Source organism: Lissotriton helveticus, chromosome 8 (assembly GCF_964261635.1).
Source record: "Lissotriton helveticus chromosome 8, aLisHel1.1, whole genome shotgun sequence".
Taxonomy (NCBI): domain Eukaryota; kingdom Metazoa; phylum Chordata; class Amphibia; order Caudata; family Salamandridae; genus Lissotriton; species Lissotriton helveticus.
The window spans coordinates 766,951,066-766,968,270 of NC_136069.1; the positions used below are offsets into that span (position 1 = coordinate 766,951,066).

At 46.1% G+C, this 17,205-nt stretch overlaps 1 non-coding gene and 1 pseudogene across 1 annotated transcript; both read left to right on the forward strand.

The window, feature by feature from the left end:
- The first annotated feature begins 1,003 nt into the window (after nt 1–1,003).
- LOC144774573 (5.8S ribosomal RNA) lies at nt 1,004–1,160 on the forward strand. Its single transcript, XR_013600370.1, has one exon. It is a non-coding gene; the product is annotated as a 5.8S ribosomal RNA (ribosomal RNA).
- Nucleotides 1,161–5,139: 3,979 nt separating this feature from the next.
- LOC144774320 (28S ribosomal RNA) lies at nt 5,140–14,525 on the forward strand (annotated as a pseudogene).
- Nucleotides 14,526–17,205: the final 2,680 nt, after the last annotated feature.

The following is a 17,205-nucleotide window of genomic DNA, read 5'->3' on the forward strand; positions in this document are numbered from 1 at the left end:
GCTCAGGCTGCGCCTTGGCCTGCCTCTCCCTCCCGGGGGAGACGGCTGGGCCTGCCGGTGCTCATGCAACCACACCTCTCCACACCCCTCCAGTGAGCCCAGGGGGGTGGGCTCCTTTCCCTGGCAGGCTCCCGAGAGGGAGGTGTGTGTGAAGGTTACCGGTCCGGGAGATGGGCATGCAGCCCCAACCCAACAGCAGGTGCGGCTACCTGGTTGATCCTGCCAGTAGCATATGCTTGTCAGCCATGCACATGTAAGTACACACGGCCGGTACAGTGAAACTGCGAATGGCTCATTAAATCAGTTATGGTTCCTTTGATCGCTCCATCTGTTACTTGGATAACTGTGGTAATTCTAGAGCTAATACACGCCGATGAGCGCTGACCTCCCGGGATGTGTGCATTTATTAGACCAAGATCGATCCGGGCTCGCCCGGCCGCTTTGGTGACTCTAGATAACCTTGGGCCGATTGCACGTCCCTGTAATGGCGACAATACATTCGGATGTCTGCCCTATCAACTTTCGATGGTACTTTCTGTGCCTACCATGGTGACCACGGGTAATGGGGCATCAGGGTTTGATTCCAGAGAGGGAGCCTGAGAAACGGCTACCACATCCAAGGAAGAAAGCAGGTGCGCAAATTACCCACTCCTGACTCGAGAAGGCAGTTACAAAAAATAACAATACAGGACTCTTACAAGGCCCTGTAATTGGATGAGTACACTTTAAATCTTTTAACGAGGATCCATTGGAGGGCAAGTCTGGTGCAGCAGCAGTAATTCCAGCTCCAATAGCGTATATTAAAGTTGCTGCAGTTAAAAAACTGGTAACTTTTTTTTTTCCCGGCGGTGCAGTCTGCCTCCCAGAGGGAAAGTCCCAGAGGGAAAGTCTTGAACGGGGCAACCGGGCCATCTCGCTGCATGGGTGGCAGACAGACAGCGTCGCTTTCCTCCCACCTCTCCTGCACCCGCAGGTTGGCGAGCGTTTTCAAAAAGTTGCCTGTGACTCTTGGCGGTGGATCATTCGGCTTGCGCGTCGATGAAGAACGCAGCTAGCTGCGAGAATTAGTGTGAATTGCAGGACACATTGATCATCGACACTTCGAAGGCACCTTGTGGCCCCGGGTTCCTCCTGGGGCTACTATTCAACAATAAATGCCACCTCCGACTAACACCAACATGTCAAATAGACCTGGGGTTGAGTTGCTCAAAAGGTCATACTCTCACTCAAGAAGTGTGTACTTAACACTAATCAATAGGTCGTGGTGTTTGTACTGCAAAATATACTACGGTCATCTCTAATTCCCACTATTTGAACTGAAGTGAAGAAAGTGTGAAAACAAAGAGAGAGCACCTCACGGTAGTAACACCCGAGGGGGTTCCTGGCCTGAAATTGCCAGTTTACCCACTCCTCATCATTGGTCGCTCTCTCCTTGTTGTGACAAAAGAAACAGAGAAAAACACCCAAATAATTATGAAAAATGAAAATGTCAACTTATGTGAAGTGCCGTGTATCTAGTCTGGTACACAGACAAAATATCGAAATTAAAATATCGATATACAATAATATCGATGTTTTAATTTCGATAGTATAGAATATCGATGTCCAAAATATCGACAGACAGAATATCGTTTTTTTAAGGTATGTATGTTACTAATATCGAATTTTACTAATATCGAAATTTTGTTTAGTGTTATGTATTTTAATGTGTTGTTTATATGTTTGTTAAACATGTTTTGTAATGTATGTTTGAAAATTTGTAAATTTGTTTACATTTTGCGACTTAGTATCAGAGCGGGTTGTGGGTTTATAGGGGAATAGGGTGGGAAGTAATTTAATAATAATTAATTAATTAATATATGTTTGTAAATATTTTTAATTAATACTTAATTGGTAATTAATTAATATTAATTAGTTAATTAATTAATATATTTTTGTACATATTTTTAATTCATAATTAATTGGTAATTAATTCATATTAATTAGTTCATTACATTAATTAGAGTAATTTTTTTATATATATAATTTTTTGTTATTAATTAATTAATTGGGAAACAATAATATTAATTAGTAAATTAAATTATTTACAGCTAATGTGCTAATATATTTACTTTATTGTTATTGTTAATTAATAATTAATTGATAATTAAATAATATTAATTATGTAATTAAATTATTTAGAGTTAATGTGCTAATATATTTAATGTGTTGTTATTGTTATTTAATAATTAATTGGTAATTAAATAATATTAATTATGTAATTAAATTATTTAGAGTTAATGTGCTAATATATTTATTTTTTGTTATTGTTAAATAATAATTAATTGGTAATTAATAATTATTAAGTGAATAAATGATATGATTTATTTCTGTGTAGTGGGTTGTGTGTTTATAGGGGGATAGGGTGTGATATAATTAAATGTAATTAATTAAAGAGATTGTAATTTTCTTTGGTATTTATTGTTAATTAATTAGTAATTAATATGTGTTATTTAGTTCTTTTATAATTACATCAATTTAGTAATATTAATTGATTTATTGACATTTATATTAATTGTCTTTTTTATATGTGTAGTGTGTTGTGTGTTAAAGTGGGAGTAGTGTGGGAATTAATTTTTACCCCCATGCTATCCAACGCTTTCCCTACTGTTGCACCCTCTGGAGTGTGAATAGTAATTTTTACCCCTACGCTATCCACCGGGGAAACAACCTTTACAACGCAACTTTTACAACGCACTGCCATTACAACGAAATTTTTACAACGCAAAAACCATTACAACGCATGTGTTTACAACGCATGTTTTTACAACGCAGGTACCTTTACAACGCATACCATTACAACGTAAGTATAGGTAAGTATATAATATTATTTTAAATTTTATATGGTTTAGTTTTTTTAAGGGGTATTTTTAGGGTTCAGGGTCAGTTTTCAGTTTTTGGGTAAAAGGGTATTTTTAGTGTTCAGGGTCAGTTTTCAGTTTTTGGGTAAAGGGGTTTTTTTGGGTTCAGGGTCAGTTTTCAGTTTTTGGGTAAAGGGGTATTTTTAGGGTTCAGGGTCAGTTTTCAGTTTTTGGGTAAAGGAGTATTTTTAGGGTTCAGGGTCAGTTTTCAGTTCTTGCGTAAAGGGGTATTTTTTGGGTTCAGGGTCAGTTTTCAGTTTTTGGGTAAAGGGGTATTTTTAAGGTTCAGGGTCAGTTTTCAGTTTTTGGGTAAAGGAGTATTTTTAGGGTTCAGGGTCAGTTTTCAGTTCTTGGGTAAAGGGGTATTTTTTGGGTTCAGGGTCAGTTTTCAGTTTTTGGGTGAAGGGGTATTTTTTGGGTTCAGGGTCAGTTTTCAGTTTTTGGGTAAAGGGGTATTTTTAGGGTTCAGGGTCAGTTTTCAGTTTTTGGGTAAAGGGGTATTTTTTGGGTCAGGGTCAGTTTTCAGTTTTTGGGTAAAGGGGTATTTTTAGGGTTCAGGGTCAGTTTTCAGTTTTTGGGTAAAGGGGTATTTTTAGGGTTCAGGGTCAGTTTTCAGTTTTTGGGTAAAGGGGTATTTTTAGGGTTCAGGGTCAGTTTTTAGTTCTTGGGTAAAGGGGTATTTTTTGGGTTCAGGGTCAGTTTTCAGTTTTTGGGGAAAGGGGTATTTTTAGGGTTCAGGGTCAGTTTTGGGTTTTTGGGTAAAGGGGTATTTTTAGGGTTCAGGGTCAATTTTGGGTTTTTGGGTAAAAGGGTATTTTTAGGGTTTAGGGTCAGTTTTGGGTTTTTGGGTAAAGGGGTATTTTTAGGGTTCAGGGTCAGTTTTGGGTTTTTGGGGTACAGGCGTACAGGGTAAAAATAAAATACATTTATATTTAAATTAAATCAATTAAATGAAATTAAAAAAAATACAATTACATTACATTATTACCTTTTTAATTTATTTTAAATGTATATGTATTAGTTTTAATTTTTTAATTATGTTTTAATGTTTTTATTTAGTATTTGTAAAATTATATGTATTTTAAAATTATTTTTACATTATTATTTATACATTTAAAAAAACGATATTTTTAATTTCGATATTTTTGTACTACGATATTATTTTTTCGATATTTTTGTACTTACCTTTATGAAGATATGACTCCGATATTTTTGATTTCGATATTTTTGTGTCGATATTTTTGTATGTAGATATTCTGTCTGTCGATATTATGTCAGACATTCATCTAGTCTAACCCACCACTCATCTAAATCGTCGAAATAACAAAAGTGAGTGTGTGCATCTAAAACCCCAGCAATAGCCAGAACACTAGCCACCGCTGTTAAAATGTGGACCAACTTGCTGGCTCTGATAACTTTATTCTGCTGCTGCAAGTAGTCCAAATTAAAAATGGTTTCTAACTGTACCATACTTAAATGATGCTGACATGTTTCATTGCTGTTACTTCAGCAAATTCGTCAGGGCAAAATCGGGGTTTCTGGTTTGGGTTATGTTTTTCTCAATTCAGACGACCTGATGGCTGCCCGAAAGCTGCATACCAGCAACCATCAGAGATTTGGGGGCGGCGTGTCAAAAGATCATGCGCTCGCAGGCGGTACAAATTACATAAGTGTGACCGCTACCGTTTGTACTCGGTCCCAAATGCTCCCGCATTTGGGACCTGATTGAGTGGGGGGCTGCCTCCTCCTTCTTAGTACCTTTCCCCCTTGAGCTCCTTTTGTTGGTCCTCCTGGGGCTACGCCTGCCTGAGGGTCACTCGATCGTCTATCAACCCGGGGCTTCCCCCGGGACGCGGCTGTCGCAGGGTTAGCTCTGCTTCCCCTTCGTTCCCCCCCACAAGGTCAGACCCTCCGATCGCCCATGGCAGGGTCCCTTGCCGGGTCCTTCTGCGGAGATACGCTGCCGGTGCGCCTAACCCCGAGACGGGGTCTAGCGACTGGTCCGTCCCGGGGTGCCTGGCTGTGTGCCATGCGTGGCTGTCTGTGGTATCCCACCGGCTGCCCGCACGAGCATGCCTCGGGCACCCACCTCTGTGGCTAGCTTCCCGACGAGGGCGAATCCCTTCCAGATGCGATCCGGGGAAAGAGAGCGCGCGCTGCCAGAACGCCAGGCCTCTACTCCGGCAAGGGTCTGGCCTTCCTGGCTCCCCTTTAAAGCTCTGGCATTTTCATCCGACTACGACCTCAGATTAGACGTGGCGACCCGCTAAATTTAAGTATATTACTAAGCGGAGGAAAAGAAACTAACCAGGATTCCCCCAGTAACGGGGAGTGAAGAGGGAAGAGCCCAGCGCTGGCGGCTGCACGGGAAATGTGGCGTACAGAAGATCAACTCCCCGGGCCCAAGTCCTTCTGATTGAGGCTCACCCCGTGGACAGTGTTGGGCCGGAGCGGCCCCCGGCGCGCCGGGATCGGGTCTTCTCAAAGTCGGGTTGCTTGGGAATGCAGCCCAAAGCGGGTGGTAAACTTCATCTAAGGCTAAATTTGGGCGCAAAACCGCTAGCCAACAAGTACTGTAAGGGAAAGTTGAAAAGAACTTTGAAAAGAGAATTCAAGAGGGTGTGAAAATGTTGAGAGGTAAACGGGTGGGGTCCGTGCAGTCCGCCCGGAGGATTCAACACGGCAGGAAGGTCGGTGGCCCATGATTTCTGGATCCTGTCCGTGGGACCGGCGACCGGGCCCTACCCTGCCACCGCAGGGCGCATTTCCTCCATGGTGGTGCGGCGCGACCGGCTCCAGGTCGGCTGGGAAGGCTTTGAGGTGACAGGTTGCCCTCCGCTCTGGCCGAGGGTATTACAGTCCCCCTGGCAGCAGCTTTGCCGTGTCCACGGGGCTGAGGGAGATTCGACCACCTCTGCGCCCTCCTCCGGGCACCCATTCCCGCCCCTCCCCCGGGCGCGCTGGGGCGGTTGAAGGGGGGACAGGGCCATTTGCTCGCCGGGTGGGGAGGCCCATGCCGGGCACCAGAGGTCAGCGGTGATGTCGGTTACCCACCCGACCCATCTTGAAACACGGACCAAGGATCTAACACATGCGCGAGTCGGAGGGCCGAGTGAAACCCTGTGGTACAATGAAGGTGAGGGCTGGCGTATGCCAGCTTAGGTTGGATCCTGCCGTACTTCCAGCGGCGAGCACACCACCGGCCCGTCTCACTCGCTCCATCGGGGAGGTGGAGCATGAGCATGCGTGATAGGACCCGAAAGATGGTGAACTATGCCTGGGCAGGGCGAAGCCAGAGGAAACTCTGGTGGAGGTCCGTAGCAGTCCTGACGTGCAAATTGGTCATCCGACCTGGGTATAGGGGCGAAAGACTAATTGAACCATCTAGTAGCTGGTTCCCTCCGAAGTTTCCCTCAGGGTAGCTGGCGCTCAGAGCCCCCAGTTTTATCTGGTAGAGCGAAGGATTAGAGGTCTTGGGGCTGAAACGATCTCAACCTATTCTCAAACTTTAAATGGGTAAGAAGCCCGGCTCGCTGGTGTGGAGCCGAGCATGGAATGCGAGTGCCTAGTGGGCCACTTTTGGTAAGCAGAACTGGCGCTGCGGGATGAACCTAACACTGGGTTAAGGCGCCCGATGCCGAAGCTCATCAGGCCCCAGAAAAGGTGTTTGTTGATATAGACAGCAGGACGGTGCCCATGGAAGTCGGAATCCACTAAGGAGTGTGCAACAACTTACCTGCCGAATCAACTAGCCCTGAGAATATATGGCGCTGAAGCATTGGGCCCATACCTAGCCGTCGCCGGCACTGAGAACCGCGGGGGCTAAGCTGTGACGAGTAAGAGGGCCGCTGTGGTACGCCCGGGAGCCCGGGGCTAGCGCCCGGGCGGAGCAGCCGCAGGTGCAGATCTTGGTGGTAGCAGCAAATATTCAAATGAGGCCGAAGTGCAGAAGGGTTCCATGTGAACAGCAGTTGAAAATGGGTCCGTCGGTCCTAAGAAATGGGTGAGTGCCGTTCGGAAGGTACGGGCGATGGCCTCCGTTGCCCACGACTGATCAAAAAGAAGTCGGTTTAAGATCACCGAACCCAGAGTGGCGGAGACGAGCGTCCTCACGGCATCCAGTGCGGCAACACAAACGATCCTGGAGAAGCCGGCGGGAGCCCTGGGGAGAGTTCTCTTTTCTTTGTGAAGAGCAGGTTCGCCCCGAGAGAGGGGCCTGTGACTTGGAAAGCTTTGCGGTTCCGGTGGCGTGCGTTGAGCTCTCGCTGGTCCTTGAAAATCCAGGGGAGATGGTGTAAATCTCGCGCCGGTCTGTACCCATATCCGCAGCAGGTCTCCAAGGTGAACAATGTACTGCTCAAAATGTGACAAAGAAGCCAAATACCACAATAGTGCATGCCATTATGCCAAATGTAAAGGAAGACCTCAAAAAGGAGAGCTGCCATTTCTAGTGCAGCTTCTGTGACCTCAGATTTGGAACAAAAATTGGTGTTTCTCAACATGCTCGGCATGCGCATCCAAGAGCACAAAATGAGGCTAGACTAGCAGTTCTAGCAAACAGCAAACCATCAAAATTATGGTCACAGGAAGAAATACTGCTACTAGCAGAATTGGAAAAAGTATATGAAAATAAGAGGAATATTAATGCGCTGAATGTTCCACATTTTGAAAATAAAAACAGAAAACAAATTGCAGAAAAAAGAAGAGATAGAAGAGATAAAAGCAAAAAATCTGCAAAAGATGTACTGCAAGCATCAAATGTTTCTGAAAATGATTCCTGCGATGAACCAGAGGTTACAGTGGAAGTAACAACAGAAAAGCGCAGAGACTTTATCAATCGCTTAAGTGCGCAAAAAATCAAGAACTTTGATGAACTGGAATATAGAATCACAGAAAATGAGAAGTATATCCAAAACGTAGAGCAACACGATGCTGCTATGAATCTGATGGATGAGGTTGACTTATATCGCAGAGAACACCACTGATATAAGTCCTACACCAGCAAGTGTACCAACAAATGAACCAGCAAGTGAACTCAATAATGAGCCTATGAACTCTGCTCAAGATGAGCACCACAATGCCTCAGTAGGGTACAAGATAACAAAATAAGACAAGAAAAATGGAAGGCTTAATCGGACGCACAAGAAAAATTATGCCAAAGCAAAGGGCAGCTATAAAGAATACCAGGCAATGTTTAAAAAAAAAAACCAGAAAATTGCCAGAATTATCACTGATGGGGCAGAAGATGGCACTTGCCAAATCAGTGCTGATGACATTTTTCAATACTACAAGAACATAATTGAGAAAGAAAACAAGAAAAACCCTAAATTCATGCCGATTGATCGGATACCAGAGGATTGCAAAATAGAAATGTATGTAAAGAAATAACACTGCTCGAAATAACTTATGCCTTCAAGAACTCCAATTTAAAGAATGCAGTGGGGCCTGATAAAATTGGTCTGAATGACTTTTATAATGTGCACAGCAGGCAGCCAAGACTGCTGCCCAGAATTTTATCGTCTTGGTTGTTTATGAGAAGAGTACCAGAAATTATCAAAAAGAACCGATCAATTTTGATACCCAAGAATGTTCCGATTAATGAACTTTAAAAAATCAGTAACTCTCGTCCAATTACCATCGGTACTACATTCATGAAGTTATTCACAAAAATACTAACTAAAAGACTCAATTTTTGTTAAATTGAATACAAGACAAAAAGGCTTCATGAAGGTGAGAGGTTGTCTCGAGAATCTGACTCTCCTGCAAAATATTATAAAAGGGGCACAAAAAAACAGTCACTCATTAGCAGTAGTGTTCATAGATATATCGAAAGCCTTCAACTCTGTAACGAAAGTGAATATAATGCTCTGAAGAGTGACATATCAGCCACTAGAAAAGACTATAGGAAGGCAAGGTTCACCTTAAAGAAACTGGAAGAAGAGCACCACTGGGCAATAGCCTTCGAGATCATAAAATCCAAAGATCATAGAAAATTCTGGAACTGGGTAAATAAGGCCACAAAAGTGACTAAACCTCCCACCGCAGCTAATATCTCTTCTGCCGAATGGGAGGCTTACGTCAAAACTCTCTACACTGCACCGCTCGCTTCCACCAGCAGCAGCCTCCCCATCCTCGACCAATTATTCCCCCAGGATGACACAAGCCTCCCTGTCAAGATAACCACAGAAGAAATAACGGGAATAATAAAGAAAATGCGCTCAGGTGGGGCCCCCGGACCTAATGGAATCCCCACCCAAATATTTAAAGTCTCTGCCCAGAAATAGGCTTCGATGCTGACTCCCCTTTTCAAGGCCGCAACATTGGGTGGCCCTATCCCGGTATCCTGGCAAGGATCACTACTCGTTCCTTTCCATAAAAAAGGCTCGCGCTCCAATCCTGACAATTACCGGTTGATAGCCCTCCTTGACGTGGACGGGAAGGCATACGCCAGCGTCCTTTTAACAGCACTTACAAAGTGGGTGGAAAATAACAACTTGATTCCCTTCACCCAAACCGGATTCCAAAGAGGCTGTCACATTGAAGATAATTTGATCTGTTTAGCCCACTTGATGGAAACCACCCTAGCCGCAAAAGGCAAATCGCTATACTTGGGATTTATAGACTTTCGTAAAGCCTTTGACAGTGTGATCCGAGCAAAACTCTGGGAAAAACTGGCAAGATGGGGCATCCCTTGGAAGCTATTGAAAGCATTAATATCCCTATATTCAGACACCTGGGTAAAAGTGAGAGTTACATCGAAATGGTCTACTTCTAACAAAATCTACACTAGCAGAGGTCTAAAACAGGGTTGTACCCTGGCACCTTTACTTTTCAATCTGTACCTCGCAGACCTCCCTGAATGGCTGTCCCTCTCTCGTGCCTTCCCGCCAGGTATCGACCAAAGAAAAATCCAAACCCTGCAATACGCAGACAATACCATTCTCTTAGACCAAACCCCGGTGGGCCTCCAAAGACTGTTTGACTCCCTTGCCCAGTACTGTAATACCAACATGTTAGAGATAAATGCCATTAAGACCAAAGTAATGGCAATTTCCTCCGTGAAACCCAAAATGACCACGTGGTTTATTGAAGGGAAGCCATTGGAAACAGTCACAGCATACAAGTATCTTGGCGTCTGGATCGATCATAAAGGGAGACCTTCTGTGCACACATCAGAAATGCAGGCAGTTGCACGCAGCCTGGAGGGGGCTTTTATAAGAACGAAGAGAGCTCTCCACTCCCAGGACTTTGTCCCGCTAATAAAATTGATTGCTGCTAAATTCCTTCCTACAATTTCCTTTGGTGCAATAATCTTCAGAGACAAAATGAACAATTGTCTAGACAGAGCGCAATCATCGTGCTACCGTAGGGTTTTCCAACTGCCAAATTCGACCTCTCACGCCCAAATTCAAAAGGAATTTTCTTTATTTTCCCAGCGATGGACCATGAGCGCAAGATACATCGCCTACTGCCTAAAAACAAAGGAAGCTAGACCTCAGACTCTAAAGAGCTGTATATGGTCTCTGCTCAGCAACCCCAAAACATTGTGGAACAAATACTTGATCTTCTGCCTCGAATCCCTCCAAGCACAGGACATATGGTCTACCTCGCTGCCTATTGAGGCGAAATCGGAACTTCTTTCTAAACAGGCAAAAATCCTATCAAATGACCATGATACGCAACATGTAGTACAGCTCTTCCATGGCTCTTGGGCCTCCAAGCTATACGCCCCGAAAACTTTACCGCCCTACCTTGCATCCTCTATGAAATCTTATGTAAAACTCCAACTAATGAGATTTCGTTTTGGCTTAATTCCGCTGAAGGCATATAAGTTTGGCCAAGGATACAAGAAAGAAGCTTCCTCCCAATTTCGCTTCTGTAACCAGGAAGAGGAAAATCTCACTCACATTTTGTGTATTTGTCAACGTTTATATGCCCAAAGAATCTTCTGGCTTCGCCCAATTTGGGTTTCTCTTAACATCAGGACATGCCAAGAAGCACTTGATGCATGCATGAGGGGCAACTCACCTCAGATGGCGACGCGCTTTGTCAAATTCATTACAGAAATTAATTCCTTGATTTTACCATCCGACCAAGAATGAGCTTAGCCCCCCAAAAGTGACATTTCTCTTTACCTCTCATTTCACAAATTTTCTGACTTTTTTTTCGATTCTGAAAATTGTCTTTTTTAATGGTCAATCATGAGTGTGTAGATTGCAATGATTTTAATTAATTGTGCAAATAAATTTTACTTTTCAACTCTGTCAGCCATGGTCACATTATACAGAGTCTCACAAGACAAAGAGTTCCATCATACATCAGAGACATAATAAAAGACTTGTACACTGACTCAACAACATCTTTCAAGGGAAAGGACAACGAAGCAACTCCTGAATTAACAATGAAAACCTGGGGTCAAACAAGGTGACTCTTTATCCCCACTACTATTTAACATTGCCATGGATCCTCTGATCTGTGATCTTCAAAAAAACGGCAAGGGCTTCACATTTGGATCAGATGGTCTCTTTGACCAAATCACCGCTCTCGCCTTTGCAGATGACATCGCAGTACTCAGCAGTACCTGGGAAGGAATGAGTACTGAAATTCATTGAAAAGTTCAGTGAAACTACAGGATTAAAACTTAATGTGAAAAAGACACATGGATTTTATATCAGTCACCATAAAGATAAAATCCTGATTAAGAACTGTAAACCATGGCAGTTTGAAAAAGAAAATATTGAAAACATTCATCCAGGAGAACTTTGAACCACACACTGGTCATACAAGCAACAACAAAATTAATGAGGTTCTTGTCAATTGGGCTCAAAAACTTGATAATCTCCCACTTAAGCCCATGCAGAAAATAGAAATTTTGGGTCAGTACTTGGTACCTAAACTATCATTCAATTTGGAAATGACAGGAATAGAAGCAAAAATGTTAAATGTTCTGTATCAAACAATAAAAAAGTATGTCAAACACTTTCTACACCTTCCTGCATATACATATGATGGTTTCCTATATTCGAAAAGATCATTTGGGGGCCTCAGTATACCAAAACTATATACACAAATTGATCTCAATAAAGTCAATAGTCTATTGTATCTCAGGGCAGGTCCAGACCTGTAAATAGCTCATTCATTCATGTATGCAGGAGAAGATATGAATGAAAAAATTGATAACATCATCAAAACACACAAACTCAACATTTTAGACAGTAGGTTTCTGAGCTATGATTTGAATGTGTTAGCAACATATGGTTGGGGAAAAGAAGAGTTTGAGAAGTGGGTAAATCTCCCTGTCCAAGGTGATGGTATAAAATACTTAGCAAATAATCCAACTTCAAATTTCTGGATCAGCAACCATAACAAAATGAAAGAAAACCAATACATAGCTGCACTGATGTTAAGAGCAAATGTTTTATATACTAGAGAAGCCATCACTAGGGGAAGAAATTGTGCATTTGTTACATGTAGGTATTGTAATGATGTTTGCGAAACAATTTCTCATATTTCAGGCGCATGTCGTAAAACTAAGGACAATAGGATAAAAAGACATAACAAAGTTCTGGAATTGCTCATTGAAAGAGCAAAAAGGTGTGGTTGGATGGCATATAGGGAACCTCATGTTAAGAATAATCAAGGAGAACTACGAAAACCAGATGTAGTGTTTACCAAAAATGGTACAGCTGTAGTGATTGATGTTTCAATTCGTTATGAAAATTCTCAAAATTCCCTTGAATTAGCGTTTGAGAGTAAAGTGAAATATCAGGATCTGTCCCAGCAAATCAAAGATCTCACAAAATGCAACACTGTAAAATTTCATGGCTTTATCGTTGGATGTTGTGGTATTTGGCCTCAATGTAATGATGTTGTTCTGGCTGATTTAGGTCTTCAAATGTCATTCCCATTCAAGAAAAATGTTAGCCTGACTACTTTAATGGGCACTCTGAAAATGTGCCAAGTATTCATGGACAATTGAGTGTCAAGCTTATACTGAAATGTACACTTTCGTGCAGTACACATGTCACCCTTATAAAGCATAATGTTTTTAACATACAGGTTTATAGTTGACACAAGATTTAGTATAGATGTGAATTTTATAGATGTGATTTGTTTTAGATGTGCTTTTTTCTAGTTAGATGTGCATTTTGTAGATGTGTATTTTTTTTATAAATGTGTGCTTATAACAATTTAGATATAGTTGTGTACATCATACTTATTGAAATGTTTTGAATGATGAATAGGTCTCAAATAATCGCATACACATAATTATCACACATTGATTATTGATGTCCTGCTAATCATATTTTAATTTCTCAGGACTGTTCGTAGACAATCTTAAAATTGTTGGAATAGTACTGCAGGGTGTACCATCTCTGGCCTATACATGATCCCAGTTTCAGTGAGGACAGCATTCAGAATATTGTATTGTTTGAAGCAAAACCGAATTGACGCTGATGGGCAGCTTAATAACCCAGAATGAGCCACTGCGAGGTGGTGCAGATAGCCAAATGCCTCGTCATCTAATTAGTGATGTGCATGAATGGATGAACGAGATTCCCACTGTCCCTACCTACTATCTAGCTAAACCACAACCTAGGGAATGGGCTTGGCAGAATCAGCGGGGAAAGAAGTCCCTGTTGAGCTTGACTCTAGTCTGGCACTGTGAAGAGACATGAGAGGTGTAGGATAAGTGGGAGGCCCTCAGGCCGCCGGTGAAATACCACTACTCTTAGCGCTTTTTCACTTACCTGGTAAGGCGGGGGCAAGCCCCGTGGGGCTCTCCCTTCTGGCTCCGAGTGCCCGGGCGCGACCTGCTCAGTGGCAGGTGGGGAGTTTGACTGGGGCGGGACACCTGTCAAGCGATAACGCAGGTGTCCTAAGGTGAGCTCAGGGAGGACAGAAACCTTCCGCCGGGCAGAAGGGCAAAAGCTCGCTTGATCTTGATTTTCAGTATGAATACAGACCGTGAAAGAGGGGCCTCACGATCCTTCTGACTTTTTGGGTTTCAATCAGGAGGTGTCAGAAAAGTTATCACAGGGATAACTGGCTTGTGGCAGCCAAGCGTTCATAGCGATCTCGCTTTTTGATCCTTCGATGTCGGCTCTTCCTATCATTGTGAAGCAGAATTCACCAAGCTTTGGATTGTTCACCCACTAATAGGTAATGTGAGCTGGGTTTAGACCGTCGTGAGACAGGTTGGTTTTACCCTACTGATAATGTGTTGTTGCAATAGTAATCCTGTTCAGAACGAGAGGAACCACAGGTTTAGACATTTGGTGTATGTGCTTGGCTGAGGAGCCAATGGAGCGAAGCTACCATCTGTGGGATTATGACTGAATGCGAATCCCCCTAAACCGTAATGATACCGCAGTGCTGGAGAGCCACGTTGGCCAGGGATAGCTAGCCTCTCTCGGGGGGGGGGGGCATAGAGCAGCTCACTTGGGGACATGAGCGTGGACGGAAGGGGGCTGCCGCCATCGCCCTTAGTGCACCACATGTTCGTGGAGCACCCAGTACTAAATCATTCATAGACGACCTAATTCTGGGTCAGGGTTTCGTAAGTAGCAGAGCAGCTACCTCTCTGCAATCTCTTGAAAGTCATCCTCTGAGCAAAGCTTTTGTCTCTCTGTGCGTGGGCGCCCGCGGACGCCCTCCTCCACCACACACAGGGGTGGGTCCCTCTGTCGCTGGACTGGCGGGAGGGACATGGAGGGGGTAATGCGGGTTCGCAGGAGGCTGCCTCTACGATGTGCTCTCCGGCACCGGAGCCTCCCCCTCCCATACCTGTCCCACTGGGGTGCGGGGACGGGGGCCACCATCCCTTGCGGTTTGGCAGGGTGACCAGATGGCCTTGGCTGGCCGGGTCTCTCCTGCCCGCTGCTCCCGCCCAAGTCGGGCAGGGAGGCGAGCAGCAGCCCCGGGGAAGGAGCCTCCCGAGCAGCTGCTTCGGTGCGCCTGGCCACCCCTAGCCGGACAGCAAGGGCGACTGGGTACGGCAACCTCCCAGGCCATCTGTGCACTGGATCGCCCCGGGCCGTCTTGTCACCTAGCTGAGCAACCAGATGGCCCTGCGGGCCGGGTGACCAGATGGCCCTGCGGGCTGGGTGACCAGATGGCAGGCCTGCCAGACGGCTGGGCTAACTCCAACTTTTGTCCTTCCCCAGAGTTCTGTAAGCCCCCACTACATGGGGGTTTAATAGTCGAGAAATATGGGCTCCCCGGGCCAGCTGTCGGGGAGAGGACGTGGCCTGGGCTTAACCCTCCTTTGTTCCAGCTGGCGACCCGGGCGCTGGGGATGGGGGTCCACCGGGTCCTGGGGAGGCTCTCCCCAGCCTGATTAGGGTTCAGAAGCTGGGCCCGGGGCTTGTGCTCTGTCCCAGTGTGCCAGGATGCGGGGGCCCCTGTCCTGCAAGCCATCCGAGGGTTCGGGTGCTGGGGACTGGGGTCAGCTGGGTCCCAAGGAGACTCTCCCTGACCTGGCTAGGGTTCAGAAGCTGGGCCCGGGGCTTGTACTCCCAGTGTCCCAGGGTGCAGGAGTCCCCCATCCTGCAAGCCAGCTGAGGGTCCAGGCACTGGGGACGGCGATCCACTGGGTCCCAGAGAGGCTCTCCCCAGCTTGGCTAGGGTTTAGAACCTGAGCCCGGACCTGGGGCTTGGGCTGCGTCCCAGGGTGCTGAAGCCCTCCATTCAGCAAGCCAGCCGAGGGCCCGGGGCTCGTACTCCATCCCAGTGTACGGGAGCCCCCGTCTTGCAAGCCAGCCCAGGGTCCGGGCGTTGGGGACGGGGGTCCACCGGGGCCCAAGGAGACTCTCGCTGGCCAGGCCAAGGTTCGGAATCTGGGACCGGACCCGGGGCTCGTGCTCCGCCCAGCGGGCCCCGGGATGAGGGAGCCCCCATCCTGCAAGCCAGCCGAGGGTCTGGGCGCTGGGGACTGGAGTCTACCAGGTCCCGAGGAGGCTCTCCGTGGCCTGGCTATGGATCGGAAGCTGGGCCCGGGCCGGAGCTCGTGCTCCATCCCAGGGTGTGGGAGCCCCCTGTCCTGCAAGCCAGCCGAGGGTCCGGGTGCTGGGGAACGGGTGTCCACCAGGGCCCGGGGAGGCTCTCCCCGGCCTGGCTAGGGTTCGGAACCTGGGACCGGGACCTGGTCTCATGCTCCGTCTGGTGGGCCCTGGGGTGCAGGAGCCCCCGTCCTGCAAGCCAGCTGAGGGTCCAAGCGCTGGGGAAGGGGGTCCACAGGGGTCCAGGGAAGCTCTCCCCGGCCTAGCTGGGGTTCGTAAGCTGGGCCTGGGCCCGGGACTCGAGCTCCATCCGGCGGGCCCGGGGTGTGAGAGCCCCCCGTCCTGCAAGCCAGTCGAAGGTCCAGGCGCTGGGGATGGTGGTCCACTGGGGCCTGGGAGGCTCTCCCCTGCCTGACTGCTCTCAGAAACAGGTACTAGGCAAGGGAGCGGGGGTGGCTGGCTCTAGCTGCTACGCGGAGAGTAGAGGAGTTTTTTGCCCACCCCACATGTCAATAGATACCTTGCACCACGTACAGATTGTATGGTTACAAGGACATTTTGTCATCTAATGACTAGCAGCACAACAACTTCATGTGAAGCATCTTTGTTGTTTACTCTGCATGGAAGACATTACAGCTGAACATGAACTAGCCATTGTAATCTCATGCATACCTTTGTCATATCATGTGCTTTGCTTTCTTTTTACTACTGACCATGCTTGTTTGGTTTTCATATGGGCCTTGACGCTCTGCCCCCATGGTACTTATAGATGGCATTCCTTGCTGTGCATGTTAGTGCCATGAATTTCTTAAACATGTGATTTGATGAGTAACACTTTGGTTTCTGTGACAGTTACATACGCTTAGCTGTCTGCACACTGGAATTAGCTATTGGATCTATGCCAAGTTTGGTGGGATGTGAGGGCTGGTGTAGACATATGGCTCCATTGTTTTTGAGAGAAATGGCCGGGTGCATGCACTGCAAAGCTAGTTAAATACCTGGAAGAACATACGCTCTTGGATCCCTCGCAGTCAGGGTTCAGAGCTTCCCCCAGCACTGAGACTGCATTGATAGAGGTGGTTGACAACGTCCGGCTGGCACTGGACTCCAAACACTCGGCTATCCTCATCCTGCTAGACCTCTCGGCGGCCTTCGACACCATATCCCACAAAGTCCTATTAAAGCGATTGGCGGGGATGGGTGTCGAAGGCCTAGCCCTAGGTTGGATCCAAAGCTATCTTGCAGGGCGATGCTCTAGGGGCAAGTCAGGACCTTTTTCGTCAGGGGCGATTGATAACGATAAG